This window comes from Siphateles boraxobius, unplaced genomic scaffold (assembly GCF_051911475.1).
Source record: "Siphateles boraxobius isolate OS27281-9 unplaced genomic scaffold, OSU_SipBor_1 83, whole genome shotgun sequence".
Taxonomy (NCBI): Eukaryota; Metazoa; Chordata; class Actinopteri; order Cypriniformes; family Leuciscidae; genus Siphateles; species Siphateles boraxobius.
Genome location: NW_027509212.1, coordinates 1,228,403 through 1,244,324, shown reverse-complemented (window position 1 = coordinate 1,244,324; position 15,922 = coordinate 1,228,403). Strand labels below are relative to the sequence as shown.

General features: G+C 38.5%; 1 long non-coding RNA gene across 1 annotated transcript in view; it reads left to right on the top strand.

Moving 5' to 3' along the window:
- Positions 1-15,922, top strand: part of LOC143730892 (uncharacterized) — a 462,574-nt gene that overhangs the window by 53,890 nt on the left and 392,762 nt on the right. The window lies entirely within an intron of this gene.

Here is a 15,922-nt window from a genome sequence, read left to right as displayed (position 1 = left end):
CGGTTTGGTGCGATTTAGATGAGGTGGGGTGGAGAGTGACGTCACTGCCACAAATTATATTTGTTATTTCTAAAGGAGGGGATATAGATACAATGTTAATTTTAACGGCACAAATCGGCACAAACCGAGCACAAACGAACGACACAGTTTTTGTGCGATTTAGAAGAAATGGGGTGGAGAGTGACGTCACAGTTCCCAAACTAAATTTGTTATATCTGCAAAAGGAAAAAAGATACAATGTTTGTTTTAGCGGCACAAACCAGCACAAACCAAGCACAGACGAATGACACCGGTTTTTAGCGATTTGAACGACATGGGGTGGAGAGTGACGTAACACAACCAAAAAAATAATGTTCATTATCTCAAACACAAAACCAGCACAAACATTCGTTTTTGCGGCACAAATCACCACAAACGCAGCACAAACCAATGGCATAGTTTTGGAGATTATTTCGTTTTATGGGGTGCCAACTTCACGGAGGTTGCCCAGGGGCGTCTGCTTTCTAAATCCGTGCCTGGGTCAATGACTGTAAAACATCAGATTGATTAGAGATGATCCAGTAGAAGGGGGACAGGTGGCATTTTACATTTGACATTACATTATGTATGCCATGTGATACTGTAAACTGATTACCATGTAGAGACTGCCACATTACTGTAACTCACCCTTCATCTGTAAAGGTCAACTACAGTATAGATTCAGTCAAATGGTAGAGAGTGAAATAATTTACTGTATTGCCAGCAAACTCTGTTTTAGGGATTGGACGATTACCGGTTTAACTAAACTATAAAATGTACTGACGGTTAGTAATATCGTTTAAAATTCAATTATCATTAAAACGGTGTTTGTTTATCGCGATTTTAATTACTCACTATAAATCCTGTCCAGCCAGCAACAGTCTGACGAAGGCGCGCAATGTTGTTTTTTTTTTTCTTTTTTTTTCGAGAAGGAATGGCGGAAGGCAGTGACCGTGTTCGGGAGATTTTTCAGCCTTTTAAGAGGACCAAATCTGAGGTGTGGTCATATTTTGGCATTTACAAAAATCCTGAGGGAAACTTAATCGAGGATGGTCACTCTGTCTGCAGAACATGCACAAAAAAGTCGCTGCGATAGAGGTAAACCAACACTTCAAATCTGCCGAGCCGTCCTGTGTGACCATCACACACTGTTGTAGCGAACGCAAGGCAAGTTAACTTTGATCTCAATACTAAAACTACGTCTGGGAAATAATTGGGCACAAAATGTTGTTTTGAGTTGAAATATTTTATCTCACTCACTTGAAATAAACTTGAAGCTTCCGCAAAGAAAAGTTCACAGCAAGTGGCTTTGAGCCAAAGACGAACGAACAAGTTCAAACAAGACTATTAAGAGTGACATTTAAGAGATAATGTATATTCATTGTACACTTATAACACTATTTTTTTTACCACATAATTACAGGGACATATTGAATAGAGATTAATGTCTCTATTCTTACCTGTTAAATCCATTTTGTACAGTGTGCAAAAATCGTCCAGACGATCACAACAATATAATCAAATTCTGTAAACAATAAATCAACTCTGATTTCATTTTCAATACGATCAAACACGGAGACGCAAGATGACAAGTTGTATTTGAATGAAATGAGAGCGCTGTATTTGAATGAAATGAGATGCCGTTGTGATATATGGATGTGCGCTGTGTTATAATATGTTGCTATTGACGACGGTCATTATAAGCAAAGAGTATAGACGATCAAGAGGCGAAACCCAATAGAATGTTCCATTGCAACAAACGTGCCCAGCAGCAGCGCTACGCTTCAGCCATTTTGGGGTGAAAGCAACTCGCAAGTCCACTAGTGTTGATGTGTCGTTCGCGAACGATCCGCTCTAAAAGCCGATTCTTTGAAAAGAGCCGGACGATATGGCAATATCAGCTGCTTTGAATTATTTTTTATTTTTTTAAGTACATTAAAGATCAAATCCAAACTGAATGATGACAACACAGAATAACGTACAATCACTAGACTAGTGATCATCAAATCCCTTTTAACAGTTTATTTCACAGACTTGGACAAGTTTTCTACTTTTTTCCCACAAAACCTTTAGTATTAGCATTACAAACACTGAATTAATACCAACAAGTAAGAATAGGACATATCAGATATTTGGGAATGTTGGACAATATTTATATACGCTCACCTAAGGGATTATTAGGAACACCTGTTCAATTTCTCATTAATGCAATTATCTAATCAACCAATCACATGGCAGTTGCTTCAATGCATTTAGGGGTGTGGTCCTGATCAGACAATCTCCTGAACTCCAAACTGAATGTCAGAATGGGAAAGAAAGGTGATTTAAGGAGTTTTGAGCGTTGCATGGTTGTTGGTGCCAGACGGGCCGGTCTGAGTATTTCACAATCTGCTCAGTTACTGGGATTTTCACGCACAACCATTTCTAGGGTTTACAAAGAATGGTGTGAAAAGGGAAAAACATCCATTATGCGGCAGTCCTGTGGGCGAAAAGAGTCAGAATTTGGCGTAAACAAAATGAGAATATGGATCCATCATGCCTTGTTACCACTGTGCAGGCTGGTGGTGGTGGTGTAATGGTGTGGGGGATGCTTTCTTGGCACACTTTAGGCCCCTTAGTGCCAATTGGGCATCAATTAAATTTCACGGCCTACCTGAGCATTGTTTCTGACCATGTCCATCCCTTTATCCTTCCATCTACCCATCCTCTGATGGCTACTTCCAGCAGGATAATGCACCATGTCACAAAGCTCGAATAATTTCAAACTGGTTTCTTGAACATGATAATGAGTTCACTGTACTAAAATGGCCCCCACAGTCACCAGATCTCAACCCAATAGAGCATCTTTGGGATGTGGTGGAACGGGAGCTTCGTGCCCTGGATGTGCATCCCACAGATCTCCCATCAACTGCAAGATGCTATCCTATTAATATGGGCCAACATTTCTAAAGAGTGCTTTCAGAACCTTGTTGAATCAATGTAGAATTAAGACAGTATGGTGTTCCTAATAATCCTTTAGGTGAGTGTATAACAGGAATAGAATAGCTTTACAGCCAACTGTTTTTTTGTTTGTTTTTGCAGTAGCTACTATCTTATATTAATGACCGTTAAAGCAAGACTATGTAAACAAAAAAAAAAAAAACAGCCACTGTCCATCATGTTCTATAAGATCATCATGTTTGTAGCATGATGCAGGGGATTACCCATACAGACATGTAATTATATGTCAATATAAGTAAATTACATATATAGCCTAAATGGTAAATGGACTGCATTTATATAGCGCTTTCACAGACCCAATGGCCACCAAAGCGCTTTACATATTTGCCACACATTCACCCATTCACTCACCGACGGCGGTGTCAGCCATGCAAGGCGCCATCCAGCTCGTCAGGAGCAGCTGGGGTTAGGTGTCTTGCACAAGGACACCTCGACACTTGGTCAGGTCGAACCGGGGATTGAACCACCAACCTTTCGGTTTGTACAACCTACATGAACCACTGAGCCACTGTCGCCCCAATGCCCTAATGTCAGTGCCCGTGTATGTCTGCTGCCTATATGAGAATATATGCAAAATTCATATAAAACACATAGACATATATGAAACAATATAGCAAAAATGGCCATTTTCATGTAAGTGCCATATAATTTCCCGTGTATGCACATAAATGTTAATATATGTAGCCTATAGACGCATATATGTATGCATATATGTACTTATTTCAATGCATCAGTATCACATGCATGTATGTTTACATACATTTATTAAATATGTGGGAAACAAATATGTCTGTCACATATTTATACTTAATGTTGTCTATATATGCGAGAAACCAATACTATACTGTAATATATGCAGGTATATGGATGAACTCAAATATTTTCTTCACATGTTTGGACACATAAATGTTCATATATGTTGCAGGCATAGGCTATATTGTGTTCTCAGATAAGTCAAATATATATATGTATAGATATGTGTCATGCTATTTAGAATATAAGTACATATATGGCCATATATTACATTTTTGTATGGGTAAAAAGTACAAAATATATTTCAGGGCTAGTGGAGTTGGTAACTAATAATAGTAATAAATGTGTAAAGTTGCATACAATGGAAATACTCAATAAAGCAAGAAAAAACTACCTCAAATGCTTATTTAATGATAGGATTAACTGTTATCTGTGCTGTGTTGTAACTCCAGTTGGAATTTTCCATAGACAGTAAAAGAAATGGACACAGCAACCCCATTGATTTCAACAGAGAAGACTGAAGCCCTATGCATTTCCTTCCTGACGGCTGAGCGACTGCAAAGCCTCAAACTGAGCTTGACAAAAGTCTGACAGTTGTAAATCTTCTAGTAGCTGTGCCAAGACAAATCTGAATCCTCTAATTCTTCAAATACGTTGTTACAATATCAGGGGCGGTTCTAGAGGCGGGGCCACAGGGGCCCTGGCCTCTGCTGAAATCTGATTGGCCCCTGATTGGCCAACATTTCTAGGAGTGGGGGGAAAGTCGATTCTTAGATGCATCGCGATGCGGACGTGGACGATTCTGAATCGATTCACAAATGTCAAAGATCGATTTTCTAAAAAAAATATATATATATTTTTCCTAATAACGTAATATTGACGGAATGCAAAAGGCGGAACTCTAAAGCGGACGTGCAGTGCGCGGACAGTCTGAGGCGTGCACATAACAGAGTCGCGCTCATAGACGCATGATGACTGAGCGCCAAATTCGAACGGCACCCTCTTCGTTAAAAGCTATAACGTATGGAAAATTGACAATTTCATTGTTACCTGTTTAGTATTTTTTTAATGAGAGCTGCTTTCTGTATTGTTTAGTTTTCACATCAATATGCTGTAAACCGATCTGTTAATACTGCCCTGCAATATGTGCAATGCCAGTCACAAAAAGGTGCATGCGCTCTCTGCAGATGTTCATTCACTTTTTTTGTATAAGCTGTTTTTGATTGTGTTAAACATTTCAAGTCATAACTCTTTATTATTTAGTTGTGAATAAGAGCGGCTTTGTATGTTACTAATAGCAGCTAAGTCCACAAGCATTATGTTTGTATGAGATCTGCTGGTACATAATTCTATATTTTTGAATGAAAACTGTTTGTGAATTTGCTACAGCAAAATGTTTATTTTTGTCTGAAGGATTATATTGCTCATTGGAAATAACAAGAGGATGTTGGTTAGAAGTCTATTATGCTAGAGATTCAGAATATGCTGAAGTTTGTATTAATGTACTACAAGTACGCTGCTAGAACAGGCACACATTTATTTTCCTTTTGGTTCTTTGCAATGTTGGGGCATATGCTGGCAAATCTAACCTTACATTTTGTCTTGGTGACAAATATATTTGACTTGCCGAATCACTTCCATTTGTTTTATTAATAAAAATTATTATAGTTAGTATTGGAAGTAAGTTAATTATGGGTCATCATAAATCCTTGCTTTCAAAGTACCAAGTAGTAAAAAAATTTAAATAATTGTTAATAATCGATAATCGTTAACCTCTGAACCACAATCGAATCGAATCGTGAGGTGCCTAGAGATTCCCACCCATCAATCGTTGACGAGAAGAGCAACCGGAGAATTCTTCACAACGATCATGCAATTCCTCCCCCAAAAAATTAACAATAATTTACTGTTTATAAGCGACGACATGATTATGAAACTTAAAAGGTGGAATTCAGAAAGAAGTGCATTGTGTCATTAATTTACAGTATAAATAAATGAAAAAAATCATTAAGAACTTTACTGGCTCATAATTTTTTGTTAGAGCGTTTGAAAAAGGAATGACTGCCGAAATGTATTTGCATCGTACTGAATAAATTATTTTGTGTGCTTGAATGTACCCTGTATTTGGCCCCTGAATGTAACATGTGGCCCCTTAATGGCCCCTGTTACAGAAAAATCCTAGAACCGCCACTGTACAATATAGTGTCCTGTTGCTTTTATGGACTCTCTATCTATGGGCTTCTCCCTTGACTTTATGCCTCATAGACAGTAAAAGATTGCCTGCGAGCTTCTCCTCCTGTCTATATGGTAATTTCTCTATTGCGCGACAAAAAGTCGCGTGGTTATGACGCAATTGTTAGCCTATTTTTTACAAAAACGGCTTCTACGGGGCCATAACGTAAGATACAAAGTAATGGAGCCTTTTATACATTTTCGTGTTTCTTTAGAAATAAATAATGGGCAAATGAAGTCTTTGGACGCCTCAGATGTAAAGTTATTCGCTGTCAAAGTGACGCCAAAATGAATGGGAGGCGGCTCCCGCGAGTCTTCAACTTCCGGCTGATGGGTTAACCCCTTGGAATTTTCACCCCAAAATGGCGGCCGCGCTACTGAAGCGCCACCTAGTGGCTGTTACCAAAAAAGCATCAGAGTTTCGCCTCTTGTTCTTCTATACTCTTTGTTAGTTTTTTTTTATTCGCTTTGGTACTATTTTCACAAGTAAGGTGTACATTTTCAAATCTTATAGTGCTAATATCACAACAGCTCATCAAAAGTGCACTTTTTTCAAACATTTCATCATGTTTTCAATTGTGTTAGTACAATTCACAAAATCACAAAGTATACTTTTCACAACACAAAATAAATGTTTCATTCACTCTAACTGCCTTTCATAAAGCTCTTACTATCAAACTTTTGATTTGCATCTCTTTTTGTTCAGTTTAATACATTTGTCTATTATTTAATCCAACTGATCTTAATGGTTAATCAATGAATCATTTGGTACACCTATAGATTTCTATACAAGTGAAACTCGAAAAATTTGAATATTGTGCAAAAGTTTATGTATTTCAGTAATTCAAATTAAAAGGTGAAACTAATACATTTAGTATATAGAACTATATACACATGCATGATTATACTTTTCAGAGGGCCGACATTTCTGTATTTACAGTAAAATTATTCTCATATAAATGATTCTCATATAAAACTTGTTGAAATGTTTTCAGTGTGAGCATCAGTACTTTTTTAACACTTTCATCTTTTTTTTAACTACCGGAATAATATTGATAATCACGATAATTTCGGTCACTATAATCGTGATGTGAAATTTTCATACCGTTCCATCCCTACTCTGTTCTAGCACAGAACCTCATGGCTGTGTCATACTTCATCACAGCTTTTGATAACTCACTGCAGATACTATTACAAACATTATGGATTCAATTACATAAGTTAGGTAATGTACGTTTATTTTCGAATGTGGCAACTGTATCCTGTATTACTGTAATTATTTCAGCAACAAGGGAGATTTGAAACGTGTCTTGCATTGTTTGCTGTTGAATGAACTGGTTGTTAAAAGTACTAATTTGAAAGAAGATCATATTGTTGTGTTTCTGAGATTAAACCAAACTTTCTCATTATATTACAATAATCTTGTGTTTGAAACAATGATTATGTGGACTGAAAAATGTATAACTGTAATGATAGCATGGGATCATGTTTTGAAAGAATGATTAGCGGTGTTACAAGTGTGATCAGTTTGGATTTTTGTACTAAGAGTTTTGAAAATGAATACCTTACTTGTGAAAATAGTACCAAAGCGAATAAAAAAAACTGTAGTATAGAAGTATTTTCTGATTGTACATTATCCAATTTATTGTAAACGGTTGCTTATGTGGAAATGAAATATGGATTTAAAAAGAAATGTACAAATTGAGAATTAAAATGGAAATTTACAGATTAGGGCTGTGAAAAGATTAATCGCGATTAATCACATTGTAGTGAACTTTTTCCTTGTAGAAAAGTTAGAAGCTCAGACCAGGAGACGGAGGAAGTTTTCCAAGCAGAAGTTCTTTTATTGCTTTTCGCTGCAGTCATACCAACATCGTCTAACTTCTTGAGTCAAACATTGTAATATATATACATTATAAGAGGGAGGGGTTATATTGTGATGGTGGAAACTCGTATACCAGTTTAGTAACCTGTATTAAAAGAGAGAGGGAAAAACGTATTCAAACCCTGAGACTCCAGAACAGGAGTGACAGGACTCTCTCTTGCTAAGACAAAAGCTTAGTGAGAGTCTCCAAGAGTTTCATTAACATGTTTCATTTAACTTACAATAGAAAGCAAACCCGTCTGACAGCTGTATATAGAGACACAGAATAAGACAGGAGTTTCGTGCTCCACAGCTGAATGCTAAATTCAAGTTACAGAACTTTCTCAGTTTATATATGAAACTAAATTAAACATTTGACAAAGTTGTATTCCTTCAATTCCCCCTTTGGGAGTTCTAAATAACTCCCACACTATATACAAATTTAAACAATTAAAAATTCATTCTTGCAACTTGTGATAGTTACAGGCACATAAGGCATGTTCTGTGTTTGTTTTTCTGTAATTGCATGTTGACACAGAAACAAAACATGCAATTAGGGTCCGTGAGTCTTTTCTGGTTGGAACTGTGATTTTCTCGTGATCAATCAAGTTTCTGAACCCTGAAGAATTATCTTCAGTCATCTTGGTGTAATTTTGCTGAAAGATCAAGAATGTCTTGTTGGACCAACATGTTTGTGCACAAGTGAGTCCTGGAATGCAGTCATCTTCGGATGTGACATGCACACTTTCTTTCCAGCAAACAAGGCATTTGTGACATATTCATCAGCTCTAAGAATATGTTGTTTCTGGAGTCCGGACTTTGTGCGATCTTCATGATGTGTAGTAGTAGGACAATGTTGATCATATCGATGGATGACCGAAGGTTTCGTAGTCTCTGCGTTGTGTATATTTTTCTTTTTCTTTTCTTTATCCTTTTGTGATAGTTGTCTCGGAAGTGGGTCAAGTTGTTTCTTGAGGTTTTCTTGTGGCTTCATACGCAGATGGCGAGGTCAGTGTGTATGGGTCTCGGGAAGTCATCAGTGGTATCTGCACAGAGTAAGAAAGAAAACAAAAGACAGGAGAGCAGTATTTGTTCAAACACTAGGTTTGTGAACTTTTTCTGAGTCTGCTAGACAGTGGAGCAGTATTTGTTCAAACACTAGGGTTGTAAAATTTTCTGAGTCTGCTATTGTTGTTCCCTCTTTCCCTATTTCTTAAACCTTTGACACCTAAGGAACAGTGAGGGAAGGATGGACTAGGATAGGGCCTATGAGGGAAGTCTTCACCCCAGGGTTAACCTCCGGAGCCTGTTGCGTTCGGTTCTTCCCGGGGCTCCTCACTGGTTCCGTGTCCTAACCTATCCCTGTTGGTGGGGGAACAACCTTACAGTGTGTACAATGAGTCCAGGTTTTCCTTCCCTGACACAATACTGCAGCTGCTGTAATCAACATCACTTGATGTGGCCCATGCCACTTAGGTTCTAACGGCTTGTTTCTGAATGACTTTATCATGACCCATTGACCTGGGATGATTGTGTGTCCACCTTCTGGTGGAGTCTGCCAACATGTCTCAACTCTCCCTCTGGCACTCTGTACCGCCTTTGTTAGGTTTTCACAGTAAGCAATCAGGGCATCTGAGGCAATGTGTACATCAGCATTTCTAAGATCAATCACACCTGGCATCTGCATGGGGCGTCCAGTAATAATCTCATGAGGGCTCAGTCCTACTGTTCTGTTAGGTGATGCTCTCATACTACACAGTACTGCTGGCAGTGCTTCGACCCATGGTACCCCTTCCTGATGCATTTTGCTTAGTCTGGTTTTGATTGTTCTGTTCGATCGTTCAACCTGTCCTGATGCTTGTGGCCTGTATGGGCAGTGAAGGTTCCACTTAATCTGCAACATTCTAGACACTTCCTTGACTATCTGTCCTGTGAAGTGGGTACCTTGATCTGAGTCAATGCAATCTGGTAATCCCCATCTGGGAATGAAATCAGTGACAAGACATTTAGCAGTATGTGCAGCTGTAGCACGCCCTGTTGGATAAGCTTCTACCCATCTTGAGAACTTATCTATAACTACCAAAACATCAGTTTTTCCCTTACAACGAGGCAATGATATGTAATCAACTTGCAGGTGACTAAATGGTCCTGGTGGAGCTGGGGTATGTGCTGCTGGTGTAGTGGCTGCTGGTATATCATTATTTTTCTGACATGTAACACACCTCTTGGCTGTTTCTGTGGCTACATTTCTGAATTTTGGATTCCACCACTGATTTGAGAACCTGTGATTCATCGTTGCTGGACCACTGTGACCAAAACTGTGTATTTGTTGAGCCAAATATGGCAGCAGTGATTCGGGAGCGACATACTTTCCCCCTTTGGTCCAGCAACCAGATGAATCCACTGTGGCTCCTTTGTCTAACCATGTCCATGCTTCATACAGAGGAACGTCTTTGTACAGATCAATTATTGATTCAGGAGGCATAATTGTCTTCTGTGCTGCACTACCTGAACACACTTGTACAGTTGCATAGAAACAAGCCTGTTTAGCTGCTATATCAGCAAGAGCATTTCCTTTAGCTTCCGTAGTATTAGTTGTGAGATGTGCTTTCACTTTGATCACTGCTAATTTCTTTGGAAGTTTCATGGAAAACATTAGATCTTTCACTAATTCAGCATGCTTAATGGGGGATCCAGCAGAAGTTAGAAACTGTCTGGTTTGCCAAATGACACCAAAATCATGAATTACCCCAAAAGCATATCTGGAATCTGTGTAGATATTAGCAACTGATCCTGAAGCTAGCGTGCATGCTCTTGTTAGGGCTACTAGTTCTGCAGCTTGAGCTGAAAAATGATCTGGAAGACGTCCTGAAGCTAACACTTCCGTGGTGGACGTTACTGCATAACCTGCTCGTCTGTTACCTTCAATTACTTGAGCTGAACCGTCAACAAACAACTCAAATTCTGAATTCTCTATGGCAGTTTCTTTTACTACACTCGTAGGTGTATATGTAAGCGTAACACAATCGTGAGTCATTTCTCCTTTATCCTCTAACAAATTCTCAGTCATTGCAGACATCATACATGAGGATGGGTTCGTGACAGGTGCACGCTGTAAGACAATATTCGGGGCTGTGAGAGTTGCTAACCAATTTCTCCAGCGAGAGGAAGTGACAGAAGTGACTTTTGCTTGATTCATTAATGCGGACACTGCGTGTGGACATCTTACGTTTACAGACTGTCCTAACACCATTCCTGATGAAGCCTGAAGCGCTAGATGCACTGCCTGTACTGCTCTGAGGGATGGGCCCATACCTTGAGCTACTATGTCAAGTTTATCAGAATAGTAATGAATTGGGCGTAAACTGCCCCCATGATCTTGCATTAGACCAGCAGTCATGAAGCTTAAATGTTCACGGACATAAAGCACAAATGGTCAATCAGTTTGGGCAATTCCTAATGCTGGTGCTTGACATAGTGCTCTCTTCAAATCATTGAACGCTTTGAGGTGACATTCTTCCATACAAACAGTATCAGAATCTTTACCATGGCCTTTCAACAAGTCATAGAGCGGCTGTGCAATTGAGGCATAGTCTTCAATCCAAGGTCTACAGTAACCTGCTGTTCCTAAAAATGATCGGAGTGTTTTAATGGTAGTAGGCGGAGGTATGGCTTTGACTGAAGCCGCTCGATCCTGTGTAATGGATCTATTTCCTGCACCAATTGTTTGACCCAGAAATGTGACTTGCTTTTTAGCAATTTGAGCTTTGTGAAAGCTGCATTTGTGTCCTTTCTTATGCAAATAGTCCAACAATGATGCCAATTCAGTTTGATGTACCTCGTGATCTGTTGAGGCAATCAAAATATCATCGACATATTGGATCATAGTGGACTGTTTTACCGGACATTCTGGGTCACACAAATCACGTCTGACAGCCTGATGGTATATGGTTGGGGAGTTTTGAAATCCCTGTGGCAAACGTGTCCTCTGGTATTGCTCATAGTCAACTGTGAAAGCTAACCATGGCTGGCTGTCAGAGTGCAACGGTACAGAAAAGAATCCATTAGACATATCAATTACTGAAAAGATCTTACTCTCTAATGGTATGCCATTACAAATTGTGGAAGGATCTGCCACTAGAGGGGTGATTTTATTATTATTTTTATTGGCTACTCTGTAGTCTATTGTAAGTCTCCATGTCCCATTGGATTTCTTGATGGGCCATATGGGCGAGTTACAGGGACTATTGGTTTTAACTAGCACTCCCTGCATCAGCAACTTTTCTACAATAGGTTTGATCCCCTGTATAGCTTCCTTATTGATCGGATATTGTTTGGTGACCGGAGGTGGAGTCCCCGTCAATTTTATTGGTTCTACACCTGTCAACAAACCACAATCATCCTTGTCTTTAGCCCAAATTGGATGATTCTGTAAGAAAGCATACTCTGGAGGGATTACATTATTGGTAGACACTTGTGCTGAGGAAATTTGAATGCTAGCAGATTCTGAGGACATGTCTAAAGTTAGATGTACCTGTCTCAGGAGATCCATGCCTAAAATTGCACCTGTGTTTAATGGAGCACATAGCAGTTTTGTAGTCAGAGTTTTAGGGCCAAATTGTACCTCTATGGGCGGGGTTTCATACAAAACAGAATCTTCACCTACTACACCAGTTAAAGAAAGTTTGGTTTTCTTGTACGGTATGTCTAAACCTTTAGCCAATTTTGTAGGAATTATTGTAATCTCTGCAACTGTATCAAGCAAAAAATCAATTTCTTTCTCTTGTATGCTACCTTGTCTCAAAAATTATTTTGTCATTATGATGGATTACAGGTGAAAGGTAGCTACTCACAGCCCCAACAATTATTTTTTTTCCTGGTCTTTTTGTGCTCTTAGAAGAGCTTGAACTAGCTGTCCTAAAGTTTCAGTGGATACTTGCGGAACTATTTCAGGGTTGTATGCAGGCTGAGAAGGAGCAGAATTATGCATAGCATTTCTTTTTGTATCTTGCAACTTATTCCTACACTCTTTCTCCCAATGTCCTAATTTTCCACAGTAGTGGCATTTGCCTTCTTTTTTAGACCACCTGTTTACTGGTGGCGTTGTGCTAAATGTAGCTGCTGCTACTACTCTCACTTTGGCTTTAACATCAGCATCTCTTTCCCATGCTGCCAAACTGTCTAAGTTACTTCTGAGATTTCTGTTAGACCAAGCTATATCTAGGAATGGCAAAGCTCTTCTGTATTCAGCAACAAGACCATCTGACCAGATACGAATCAGTGGTCCTTTGTCATCAAGCACACTTTCAGAGTCATCCACTATTCCACTGTACGTTACAGCTGACTGACAAAACCTCTCAGTATATTCACACACATTTTCATCTTTCTTTTGTACACAACTAGTAATTCTAGACCAATCTATTTTGGGCCCTAAGATATTCTTTAGGATTTTCAAAACACCTTCTCTCATATCACTTCTACTGGCATGTTGTAGTTCAGAAGTCACGGCAGATTCAAAACTGTTGAATTCAGTTTCAGTTAAAATTTGTGACATTAACTGTGTGACCTCTGTTAACGACATGTCATTTAGACGCATTTTGCTGATTAATGTTCTTCTAAATTCAGAAAACTGTTTACGTGCTGAAGGTAGGCTCTGGGACAGTCGCTCTATGTCTTTAGGTCCAAGTGCTTTTGCAACAGTTTGGATTTGGACAACAGAAGAGTTAGGAGGAACACTTTCAGTTCCCTCAATTCCCTGCGATCTCTTTCTAGCACCACACACATTTACTGAATTTACAGGCACATCAGTTACTGGGCGGAGAGCCGCATCTGTTTCAAAGAACGCTCGTAAGTCAGGTTAAATGTTATCCGGCTGACTAACTTCTTCTACATCATTTTTTTCTATAGGTTTGTTGCGGTTCAATTTCTTAGTCAAAGAAGAAATTCTAGCACGTAGCTCTTTGTTCTCTTTTTCTAGTTCTGAGTTATGCTGAGACTGTTGTGTAGCTACTGCTAAACCAAATTCTCTGTGACAACATTGTTCTTGCGAACACTTGCTCCTAGAACCTTTTTACACTCTTCTACAGACCAAATCTTATCTGGATGAATCTCATATTTCTGTGTTAGTTCTTGTCTAACTTTTTCAGTGACTATTAGATCCATCTGTTCTCCTAACAGTGTTTTAAATTCGCTATCTGACCACAAAGGAGTAGCAAGACCACCTTTTTCCGTTGTTGGAACCAGCCGAGCATTTTTTCTAACCATTTTGTGATGTTTCTTTATCACACAATCAAAAACACTAAAACTTCTCTGATCAACAGAGGGTACACTTGTTAACACAAATCAACTATTGTTAAACTTCCTTGTTACCAACACATCACAAACTATTAGCATGTTACGCTAATCTTCCCTAAAAGAAAAATGCAAAGGATCTTTCACCTTTTTAACTTTTAGAGGATAAAACAAACAAAAACACTAAATCTTCTCTGCTAAAAGGAGGCTACACTCGATAACACAGTTAACCTTCCTTGCCCAGAGCAAAGGGTAACACACAAAATATTAGCACGCTACACTAATCTTCTCTAAAAGGAAATGTAAAGGATCTTTCACCTTCCTAACTTTTAGAGGATAAACACATCCCTGTTTGAACAGAGGTTCACCAATATTAACACGTAATGTTAACCTTCCCTAACTTTAGAGGATACCTTCTCTAGCAACGTAGAGGCTGTACTTTCATCTTTAAAATAAACGTTTAAAGGGTAACTTTGTTAGCCAGACACTGCAGCTGTCTGATAACTGTTCTCTGACGGCGCAGAGGAATGTACTGGTCCTCAGTGGTTCTTTGAATAGAGTGAAACTCACCAAATCGTTGTTTATACGGAAAGGATTCCGTCTGGAACTCAGTCAAAAAAAGTTTGTTCTTTGTTGAGCTTTGAAGTTTCAGGATTCAGTTCTGGAACTCAGTCTTTGTTGAGTGGAGATTTCAGTTCTGGAACTCAGTAGTGGAGATTTCAGTTCTGGAACTCAGTCTTAGTTGAGTGGAGATTTCAGTTCTGGATTCAGGTAAGATTCTCTCTGGAATGCAGTCAGATCTTTGAGCTTGAATTCCAATCTGGATTCAGGTGAAGTTAATTCTATCCGGCTCACGGCACCATCTGTAGTGATCTTTTTCTTTGTAGAAAAGTTAGAAGCTCAGACCAGGAGACGGAGGAAGTTTTCCAAGCAGAAGTTCTTTTATTGCTTTTCGCTGCAGTCATACCAACATCGTCTAACTTCTTGAGTCAAACATTGTAATATATATACATTATAAGAGGGAGGGGTTATATTGTGATGGTGGAAACTCGTATACCAGTTTAGTAACCTGTATTAAAAGAGAGAGGGAAAAACTTATTCAAACCCTGAGACTCTAGAACAGGAGTGACAGGACTCTCTCTTGCTAAGACAAAAGCTTAGCGAGAGTCTCCAAGAGTTTCATTAACATGTTTCATTTAACTTAAAATAGAAAGCAAACCCGTCTGACAGCTGTATATAGAGACACAGAATAAGACAGGAGTTTCGTGCTCCACAGCTGAATGCTAAATTCAAGTTACAGAACTTTCTCAGTTTATATATGAAACTAAATTAAACATTTGACAAAGTTGTATTCCTTCAACATCCAAAATAAAAGTTTGTGTTTACATAATATATGTGTGTGCACTGTGTATAATTATTTTGTATATATATATATATAAACACACACACATGCATGTATATATTTAATAAATATTTGCATGTATATACTGTATATATTTATATTTAATTTGTTATATATAAATATAAATATTTTATATATACAATTTTTTCTTAAATGTATACATGCATGTGTGTGTATTTATATATACAAAATAATTATACACAGTGTACACACATATATTGCGTAAACACAAACTTTTATTTTGGATGCGATTAATCACGATTAATTGTTTCACAGCCCTAGGACAGACCACAAGCACAGCTATGTTTGAAACAACTCCTCAATGAGCAGTCATACTTGAAATGTTTAAATATAGGCTACAT